Source organism: Hermetia illucens, chromosome 5 (genome assembly GCF_905115235.1).
Source record: "Hermetia illucens chromosome 5, iHerIll2.2.curated.20191125, whole genome shotgun sequence".
Lineage (NCBI taxonomy): Eukaryota > Metazoa > Arthropoda > Insecta > Diptera > Stratiomyidae > Hermetia > Hermetia illucens.
Window position 1 is genome coordinate 30,637,201 of NC_051853.1, and position 12,127 is coordinate 30,649,327.

Consider the following 12,127-nt stretch of genomic DNA (forward strand, 5'->3'; position numbering starts at 1 on the left):
AAGCCGGTTCTCCACTCGACGGAATTCGTGATAAGCCTCTGCGAGTCCCCGCGTTCTTTGTGGGTGCAGCATTGCCCGCTATCCAGCATTGTTCCATTCCGTTACTAACTTATATTCATCGTCGAACCAGCCGTTCTGACACTTTTTGCGGCTGGGGTCAAGAACGTTTATGGCCGTATCAATGATAACGCTCTTCAGGTGGTTGTGAAGATCATTTGTTGATGCTTCATTTTCAGGACATGTGTTAGCTGCGATTATTGCGGCATCCATGTCGCTCTTATAGGTATTACGGAGGGCTTTGATATGGATGGCTTCAGCATTGTGGGGATTTTAGGAGGTGTTGTAATTCAAGGCCGAATCACCATGCCAACGAGATAGTGGTTCAAGTCAAGTCAAGTTTTTAGGCACAGGACACTCGCCTTCATCCTTCCCCGTGTGCAGTTTTTCATTAACAAAAAACTCCCAGCGATCAGGAGGTGGAGATAGGGTTTGGTAGTAGAGCTGTTGGTGTTGGTTGAACAGGCGTTTCCAAGGTTTTATGCTCCATCGTGGGTACCAATCCATGTTTCGCCGTGGGACCTTCACTACCCTTTGATCGCCTCCTCATTACATGTTTATAAACGGTGCTGTCAAAACCTCCTTTGTCATTTTGAATAAAGTTCATAGTATCACCTTCCCTAATCTTCAGGGCTGCATTGAGTTTCTCACAGCTCTCTTCTCTTAGACACTTTACTATGCTACAGTGCTACTGGAAGCTTTTCTTTCCAGCCTGTTTATTCAGCTCCTCAACATGTGGAGCACCTAGCAGACGGTAAAGAGATGCACTAACTTTACAGGGGCACGGGGATGGGGTGACTAAAAATGAAAAATACAAACATACACCATCGCAACCAGGATCACCCTTTGTTAATTTATACTATTGAGTGTCAAATGAGGCAGGTGCTCTATAGAAGTTCACTATTACTGAAACACATGCGATTTGATGGAAGCAACGTAAACTCAAAAAGTATTGGCTTCCCTTTCTAAAAAAAAATCCAAATAAAAATTACATTGAATAATCAACAGGATGTGTCGAACATTTCCTGAAAAGATTCGAATATTTCTCCATAAAATAGGAAATAAGTCACTCTGATACCGAATCCTGTCGACAGTGAAAAATTTATTGTTACAATTGCCGGTTGGTTGGTTCCTCTTTCGACCTATTGTACATGGCAGAAAATACTATTGCCAATGTGCGCTATTGTTGTTGCACACAATTTGAATTATTCCACTCTAGATTGCATTCCAGATACGATAAATCCTAGATGGGATACGATGCGTCCATATTCTCCGCATTCGTCCCTCTTGAAATGATAGTAAAACGCAGCAACGGAGACAGTCGACACAGAATATCTCATAAAAAATTCAAAAGATTGTTCATCAGTGATTTTTTCGTGTACTTTTTTTTGGGTGTCTGTTTGTCTATTTGTTTGGCAATGTTGTCCTTAATAGTATATGGCTCCCGTATCATGTGAAAAACACAATGGCCATTCAGCAAAATGTGATGTTTTTTCGCTACTGGTCTCTTTTTATTCGATTCTCGAACTCACCAGAGTCCATGGTGACGAGTATTCAGGACATTCAACTGTATATCACTCTCAATATACACTACAACATCCAGTCGGAATTTCCGGATAGGAACTATTAGGGGATGCTTTTAATTCAATCCCGTCCATGTAGTTATGCGTAAGTGATAAAAAAGAACTGTTTGGGAAAAAATACTGATATGTTCTCCAGAGGAAGGGAAAAGCGAAACGGAAGGAAACGTTCGATTGTCCTTTATGTGGAGATTTACGCACATTTCATGACTTTTTATGTAACTAGTCGGGTTTCTTTTGGGAGGGTTGAATGATAAATCGTTGACCATTATTCGCAGCATAGATTCTAGGCTAATTGGCAGTGCTAAGCTCTCGTGGAGTTGAGAGCTATTCGGTTGATGACCACTAACGTTTAAGTGTCATAGGTTATGAGAATGGGCTGCAAATAATAAGCGGGTGAGAGAATTTATTTGGGATTATAGGAGCTTATCTTAACATTCCATTCTTTTAATGGAATAAAGGATACTAGACGAATGCCAGAGGTATACTTTCAATAACAAATATTTGCTACTTGAAGACAGTTATGCAACTTATTCTTTCTTAGGCAACCAAAAATAATTCCTTTATCTGCGTCTCCCCGTTAATCCAAACCATTACTTCACACCACCATATTGAAACACTGTGAACCTGAAATTTTATCATGGGTAAGTCCATAAATTGTCTTTCTGCCAATATCATTGAAAACAATTTATTAAATTAATTCGAAAAATACCAATCACCGAAGGTTTGTGCCACAAAAGGCTAAAGTAAATGTTATACCTATAGTATAAGAGGTATATTCAATATATTTATATACTGAATACGTTTCAATTATATACTTTGAAAATATGTACATTTGTATTTTGAAAAAATATAAATAAATTTTAACTCTCTAAAATGTCGATCCATCCCCTTGAATGCTGCCTCAGACGGATTAATTTATATTCAATCCACGTAGGTACATATGTAAGATTAGGGGCAATGCAAGTGCATGCGTGGAAACATCACATATGTAGATATTGTATGTAGAAAGGTTAGTGGATACGTAAGTGTACCTGCACTTACAATTAACATTAATTATGGGTTCCGATGGAAACCATACAATTATCCATCAATACAAATTAAAAGACATAAATTTTCAGATTGATTTTATCGCACAACTATAGGCGAACCTAAAAATTGCCTGGAGTTTAAGATTTCTGCACTCTATGGCGGATTGAAAAGTCACGACGAGGTTCAAATCGCATGTGGAGAGTTGGCCGTAGGTTGCAACGGTTTACGAATGGCTGGTGCGTGGGTATTGAATGTGATTCTAGAAAAAACTAAGGATACCTAAAATTAATGTGCAAAATATGAAAGTCAGTACTTCGCCAATCCATGAAATTTTCAATGGATACGAAATTAACGTCCAAGAAGACTCCGACAATGTGATACTCGTCTCATTGTATGCACAGGTTTCCATAAATGAATATATTATTAGGTGTACAAATAAGTTTCCGCGGTTTTTTATAAAAAATTAGGAATTTATTGTGAAGGAACAGTACATTACGTTTTATTTAAAGTATTTTCCATCATTTGCCACTACTTTTCCCCATCTTTCTGGCAACATTCGGATACCCCGTCGAAAAAACTCTTCATCTTTTGACGCTATCCACAAATCTACCCAATTTTTGGTGTCTTCATATGATGTGAAGCGCTGCTCAGACAGACCATGTGCCATCGACCGGAACAGGTGATAATCGGAAGGGGCTAAGTCTGGTGAATACGGCGGGTGGGGTAAAACTTCCCAGTTGAGTGTTTCCAAGTATGTTTTTACCGGCGCCGCAACATGTGGACGAGCATTATCGTGTAAAAGAATAATTTTGTCGTGTCTGGAGTAGTAATGGGCGCGTTTTTCCTTAAGTGCCCGACTCAATCTCATCAATTGTGTTCGGTAGAGAGCTCCAGTAATGGTTTCGCTTGGTTTCAGCAATTCATAATACACGACACCAAGCTGATCCCACCAAATACACAGCATAAGTTTTTTTCCATGAATATTCGGCTTAGCTGTCGATGTTGATGGTTCGCCGGGCTTAACCCATGACTTTCTCTTCTTTGGATTATCGTAGTGAATCCATTTTTCGTCACCAGTGACTATACGATGCAAAAAACTCTTTTTTTTATTCCTGGCAAGCAGCATTTCACTCATGCATAATCGGCGTTCAACGTCTCTCGGCTTTAGTTCATATGGAACCCAATTTCCTTGTTTTTGAATCATTCCTAACGATTTTAAACGATGTGAAATTGCTTGTTGAGTCACTTGTAATGTAAGTGCAAGTTCTTTTTGCGTTTGGGACGAATCTTCCTCCAATAGTACTTCTAATTCCATGTCTTCGTACACTTTCGGCCTTCCACTGCGTTCTTTGTCCTTCACGTAAAACTCACCGTTCTTAAACTTTTGAAACCATTCCTGACAACTTCTCTCACTTAAAGCAGCTTCACCATATGCTTCTAGAAGCAATCGATGCGCCTCAGCTGCAGATTTTTTCAAATTAAAGAAGTAAATCAAAAGTTCCCGCAAATGATGCTTATTCGGCACAAAACTTGACATTTTTGCACGAAAAAAATTACGTGATGCTGATACGGAATCACTAGTACTTTAAGGTTATGGTGTTGCCGGATGACGAAACTTGGGATATTACGTTTTACATCTGACAATTTCTCCATAACCTTCTGGTGGGGCAATCTTTTGACAAACTGCGAAAACTTATTTGTACACCTAATATATATTTTCAGGCCATCGTAGTATCATTTCCCAATGGTTGAACTGGCCATAGTTTCCGTTCAAATCAAAAGATTACCTAGACGTCCTTGATGTGGCAGAAAATTCGAAAGTGGCATAAGGGTTCATTTTGGTTGGGTACAGTGTAGCTTCCGGCCTAAATAAGTGAGAGTTGGTTATCCTGTTTTCAAAAAGCATATGCCATAGGCTGGGTTGAACCTACAAGTATTTCATTTTTAAGGGAACTGTTTCAGTTTCATTATTATCACACTCGATGCTGTGCACATGACAAGCAAAGATGGGCTGGACACAGCACAAGGACAAAGGCAAATATTGACATAAGTGGTTCAATAAGGAACCAGGATCAAAATCCCGGCATAAGAAGCAAGAAACTGATGCTCAATTATCTTGGCCGTCGCGTAGCTTAGAAGTTAGAATGGGAAGTTAGTCTTACTGAATATTAGTTGTTTGGATTGGGCTCTCTGCATCAACTTGATATTGGATATACATAAATACATGCAACCACAGAGTTGAATTCAGTCTCAATCAGCATTATCCTGGCTTTTCAGAGTAGGGGTTTCTACTTGAGTCCCAGCTTAGAATTTTTATTTAGAAGCCAATTGTTTTTTTTTTATTCTCAGCTTCTTTTACTCTACTTTGTCCTTGACATAACTCCTCCATGGCAGTCGTTTATCCAGATGCATATCTAGATACTTTAGATACTAGATGCTGATACACCATTGGCTAGGTCCCTAAGACTTAATTTTGTTTTCTCAGGGTCAAAATGGTGCGATAGCACTTGGTTTTGCATACAGGAATTCGTCTATGTCCTATGTGAATTTGCAGATTTTTTATGCTATCTGAAAACAAGTACTTAAAATGGCTTTATCTGAAGTAAACCGTTGAGCAATACTTTCTATCCTCCAGTGTACATCTCAGAACCGATTCTGAGGGCTTGCTTGGTTGTATCGTGGCCGAAAAAAAGTCCGTCGACGACGCTATAAGAGAGAAGGATTTATGATGTAATGCAAAGTATTGTGAAGGATGAGAATGTGGTACGCTGATTTAACAATCAACAAAGTACCATTTGCCAATGTTCAAAATCATTAATTGGATAATCCAGTCGGATCTGGGAGGCAACCACTTGACGAAAACTGTGAACAGAGGTTCTTTCTGTTCTTTCCTCCAATGTAAAGTATCTGGGTGTAATCCTGGATCCAAAACTAAATTGGAAATAGAACATAGAACTGAGGGTTAAGAAGGCCTGTATAGCCTTCTATGCCTTCAAGAGAACCTTTACAAAGAAATAGGGCTTCTGGCCGAGGATGGTTCTCTAGATGATCACCGCTGCGGGCCGTACAATCCTAACGTACGGCTCTATTGTATGGTGACAGGCTTTGAGCAAAAAATACAATATAATGAAGCTTAATAGGTTTTAAAGGACCACGTGTGTAGGAGCTACTGGGGCTTTGTAGTCCTGCCCGGCAGATGCCCTCAATGTACTCTTGCATCTTCTCCCCACAGACTTCCACATTATGTACATTGTAGCGTGCAGTGCCGTCAGACTACGTGAGTTCGGATGTTGGAAAGCGAAGTCCTATGGCCACAGTAACATCCAGTACCTCGGGAAATCTGGGCATTCCCCACGGACTATGTCACACTTCACGAGAAACTGTGCTATGGACTTTCCAACCAGGGTAGAGTGTAAGACCGCGGGCGTGGCGCAAGGTGATGATACAGCATTCTTCACTAATGGATCAAAGATGGTCTGTGGAGTCGGTGCGAGGGTTTTGTCGAATATACACAGTGAATCCGAGTCAAATGGTCTCCCAACTATTCTAAGCAGAAGTACTGACGATACTGGAAGTCTGTCGATGGCTGGAGCATGATCCGAGCCCCAAGCGTAACGCAACCATTCTGACTGACAATCAAGCGGCTATTAACGCCTTTACTATAATAACATAACATAACATAACATAACATAACATAACATAACATAACATAACATAACATAACATAACATAACATAACATAACATAACATAACATAACATAACATAACATAACATAACATAACATAACATAACATAACATAACATAACATAACATAACATAACATAACATAACATAACATAACATAACATAACATAACATAACATAACATAACATAACATAACATAACATAACATAACATAACATAACATAACATAACATAACATAACATAACATAACATAACATAACATAACATAACATAACATAACATAACATAACATAACATAACATAACATAACATAACATAACATAACATAACATAACATAACATAACATAACATAACATAACATAACATAACATAACATAACATAACATAACATAACATAACATAACATAACATAACATAACATAACATAACATAACATAACATAACATAACATAACATAACATAACATAACATAACATAACATAACATAACATAACATAACATAACATAACATAACATAACATAACATAACATAACATAACATAACATAACATAACATAACATAACATAACATAACATAACATAACATAACATAACATAACATAACATAACATAACATAACATAACATAACATAACATAACATAACATAACATAACATAACATAACATAACATAACATAACATAACATAACATAACATAACATAACATAACATAACATAACATAACATAACATAACATAACATAACATAACATAACATAACATAACATAACATAACATAACATAACATAATGGTGGATTGGAAATTAGGTCCACACCGGATCCCTTTAGGAGGAGTTCGAAGCTTGGGAGATCACCACCGAGAACAATGGTTCTTTTTGGTAGTCGAGATTCGTCGCGGGACTCTGAAAGAAATACGAATAGTCCCTTAATCGAGATCATTCCTTGTGGCGCAAGGCGCGAAAGCAAACGAGAACATACCGGAATGGCGTTCGTTACACTTGGGGAACGAATAAATGAACTGTGTGAGTTCATCAAGGAGAGGCGGAATATCCATCAAAATATTCGAGCCTTGATAAGAGGCATTAAATTGTCTTATATCAGGGCACTCGAAGAAAAGAATTCCCAAGCGTCAGTTGGCAAGGTCACAAGGGAAACGCAGGTGACGCCTCCCCGTGATAAAGCAGGCGGGAAGACAGGAAAACGGGCTAGAGGCGGTACCAGCGAGCCTCTTGGACCACAGCAAGCCCCGAAGAAGAAAAAAGCCTCTTCACCAAAGAAGGCGGAGTCGGCGAGAGTACCCGCGAAAGTCGGTAATCTCACGATTGCAGCCACAACACCTACAAAAGTGGAAGAAACCAACGCCCGGAGGCCCGAACAATGGACTAAGGTGAGCAACAAGAGGAAAAAGGACAAAAAGAAGCTCCGCCCGGAAATAATAATTATTTCCAAGAAGGGAAATATGTCCTATGCCGACATCCTGCGAAAGGTGAAGTCAGACCCGGAATTGAAGGATTTGGGGGATAATGTGAGCCGTATTAGGCGAACACAGAAAGGGGATCTGATGCTGGAGTTAAGTAAATCCGCCGACAAGTCGGCCGATAACTTCCGCGGGAAGGTGGAAAGTGTACTTGGAGAGGAAGCTGAGGTAAGAGCTCGGAAACAGGAGATAGTGGTTGAGTGCAAGGACCTAGATGAAGTCACCTCACGGGAGGACATCTGTGCTGCGCTAAAGCAGCAGTTCAACCTTGGCGATATAGACCAGAGTGCCATAAAAAGGATGAAGAAGACATATGGTGGCACACAGACCGCTATTATTAGTTTGCCTGCGGAATCAGCTATTAAGTTGATTACCGCGGGCAAGGTAAGAGTAGGTTGGGTCGTGTGCAGGCTCAGGGAACAAATCTCTCTAAAGAGATGCTTCAGATGCCTCGATTTCGGCCATTTTGCGGCGGCATGCACTAGCCAGTATGATAGGTCGAGGAGTTGCAGGAAGTGTGGGGAAGAGGGCCACCTCATCAAAGATTGCACCGGAGATCCACGGTGTATGTTATGCAGTGGGAAAGAGGGCGTGGACGGCCGGCATATTGCGGGAAGCAGCAGATGTCCGGTATATAGGAGGGAGCTGAACCGCACAGGAAAATGAGACTGATACAAATCAATCTCAATCACTGTGAGGCAGCTCAGGACCTGCTCTCGCAAACCGTTCGAGAGTCGAATGTCGATGTCGCGGTTATTTGCGAGCCATACAGAAACTACGGCGGTGCGACTTGGGCGGTGGATGCGTCTGGCAACGCCGCAATCTGGGCGTGCGGAAGACAGGCCATTCAGGAAGTCATGGCCCCCCCGGCAGCCGGTTTTATAAGGACGAAGGTCAACGGTGTCCATATTTACAGCTGCTACGCTCCTCCTAGTGCAACCTTAGCACAATATGAGGAGATGTTAGACAGTCTGGTGTTGGATGCTAGAGACCGCAGCCCTAAAATCATTGCGGGCGATTTCAACGCGTGGGCCCTGGACTGGGGAAGCCGATCGACGAACACCAGAGGTCAAATTCTGTTGGAGTCATTTGCGGAGCTGGACATCGTGCTGGCCAACGTTGGATGCGTGCCCACCTTTCGAGGAAGAGGGTCGGGTTCGATCGTTGACCTGACATTTGTTAGCACTTCACTGGTGAGGGGGATGGCTTGGCAAGTGAGTGAGCACTACACCCACAGTGACCACCAGGCCATCTTCCTCCACATTGGTAACCGGGGAAGCATTCAACGACGCTCTGGAGGTGGAAAGGCTAAGGCGGTTGGCTGGTCTATCGGAGCTTTCGACGAGGAGATATTCCTGGCCGCATTGGAGGGAGCCCATGATCCGGATGGAACAGCGGTGGAAAGGGTCACACAGCTGTCTCAGCGTGTAACCGAAGCATGCGACGCTACGATGCCACGACGACGTTTGCACCACGGCAAGAGGCCAAACTACTGGTGGAACACGGAGATCGCTGCCTTGAGATCCTCTTGCCTCCGAGCGAGGAGACTTTCCCACAGGACAAGAGGAAGGCCGGAGCACCAGGAGCGTGAGGAAGAATACAGGGATCTGCGAAGCAACTTTAAGAAGGCCATTCGGAGAAGCAAGCGGGAATGCTACCAGAAGCTCTGCATGGAGGCTAATACGAATCCGTGGGGTACAGCCTACCAAATTGTAATGAAGAAGATCCGCGGGCGAAAATCACCTCCGGTGACATGCCCACGGCTCTTGTTGCAAATAATTGCAACTCTTTTCCCGCAGCAGGAGCAGGACGAAAGAGAACCCCAACTGGCAGCTCAGCAGGACGTCTTCTCGATCCCTGATGTTACCGAAGAGGAACTTTGGGAAATCTGCAGACGTATTGGGGACAGCAAGGCTCCGGGATTGGACGGAATTCCGAACAGGGCTCTGAAGGTGGCGGTCAAGGCCAGACCAAGGTGGTTCGCAAGCACATTCGAATCGTGCATGGCGGAAGGAGTGTTTCCCGCCCAGTGGAAGAGGCAGAAACTGGTCTTGCTACCGAAGCCTCGAAAACCACCCGGCGTGCCCTCTTCATATCGCCCTATTTGTCTCTTAGACACCATGGGGAAGATGTTGGAGAGGGTGATATACAACAGGCTGCTCCCGTTCATCGAGCTTGCGGGTGGTCTTTCAGAGCGGCAATATGGGTTTCGGCGAGCCCGTTCTACGGTCGATGCGGTAGCAAAGGTCGTGGAATTGGCTCGAAATGCGATGGCCATGGGCAAATGCTGTGCTCTGGTGACGCTGGACGTCAAAAATGCTTTTAACTCAGCCAAATGGGGCTGGATTAAGGGCGTTTTGGCCAAACTGGGTGTTCCTAGCTACTTGGCTCGGCTCATCGAGAGTTACTTTTCGGATAGACTTCTCTGGTACGAGACGGACGACGGGCCGAAGGAGTACATTGTGACAGCAGGTGTGCCTCAAGGTTCTGTATTGGGACCGCTGCTGTGGAACATAATGTACGACGGAGTGCTTGGCCTTCGCGTGCCGGAGGAGACAACGCTGATTGGTTTTGCGGACGACTTGGCGGTAATTGCAATTGCAAAGCATCCCGAGGACGTGGAGCTTTATGCAAATGAAGCCATTCATACCATCAAGTCATGGTTACGAATGGCCAAGCTGGACCTGGCGGACGAAAAGACGGAGGCGGTCCTCATTACCAACCGTAGGAAGAACAACACGGTTACCATCCGGGTTGGTAATCGTGAGGTCGTCTCAAAATCGGTTGTCAAATACCTGGGGGTGATGATCGATGCCAAGCTGAGTTTCAAGGGACACTTGGATTATGCGCGAGAAAAGGCAGCAAATGCCAGCTCATCCCTTGCAAGGATGATGCCTAACGTGGGAGGGCCGAAGTATAGTCGCAGGCTACTCATCGCGGGAGTGGTGAGGTCGATCCTGCTATACGCGGCCCCTGTCTGGGCGGGAGCGTTGAACCACGCGGTCAACCGGAGGAAGATATGTTCGGCATACCGGCCAATTGCGCTAAGGGTGTGCAGCGCATTTAGGACGGCGTCGACGGAGGCAGTGTGTGTTATCGCAGGAATGATCCCTATAGATCTTCTAGCGAGCGAGGCACACTGGCTCTACGAAAAACGGAAGGCAAATCCAGCCGAGGTGAATGCGGATTTCCGAAAAGCCATCAGGAGAGAGTTGTGTGGCAAGTGGCAACAACGATGGGATAACTCCGACAAGGGCAGGTGGACCCATACATTGATCCCGTGCATCGAGAAATGGGTCAACCGAAAGCACGGAGAATTGAATTACCACCTGACACAGTTCCTTACGGGACACGGTGGCTATAGGAAGTACTTGCATCGCTTCGAGTTGGACGAGTCTCCCAACTGTCCTGAATGCGGTGCTACACTCGAGGACCCGGAGCACGTTATGTTCTATTGTCCCAGATTTCTACAGCAGAAAAGGAGGTTGAACAGCATCTTAGGGGCGGACATCGAGCCCTCCAACCTGGTGGAAGAGATGTTGAAGTCGGAGGAAAACTGGATGGCGGTAAATGAGGCAGTAGCCGTGGTGCAGGCAAAACTCCTGGAGTTGGATCGAGCTCGGAAGGCGGCGCGACGAAGACGTGACATGGACGAGCTGGTATAGCGGACCAGAGCCTCCCCCGCGAAGTAATACTTCACGGTGGTCCCGCGGGGAGGGGCGGAAGAGTGGGGGTGGTTTTAGTGGGTGTGAATCCCACACACTGCTGCAACCTGGCGCAGCAGCGTCTTTCTAAGATTTCCACCTCCATCCATTAAAAAAAAAAAAAAAAAAAAAAAAAAAAAACATAACATAACATAACATAACATAACATAACATAACATAACATAACATAACATAACATAACATACCATAACATAACATAACATAACATAACATAACATAACATAACATAACATAACATAACATAACATAACATAACATAACATAACATAACATAACATAACATAACATAACATAACATAACATAACATAACATAACATAACATAACATAACATAACATAACATAACATAACATAACATAACATAACATAACATAACATAACATAACATAACATAACATAACATAACATAACATAACATAACATAACATAACATAACATAACATAACATAACATAACATAACATAACATAACATAACATAACATAACATAACATAACATAACATAACATAACATAACATAACATAACATAACATAACATAACATAACATAACATAACATAACATAACA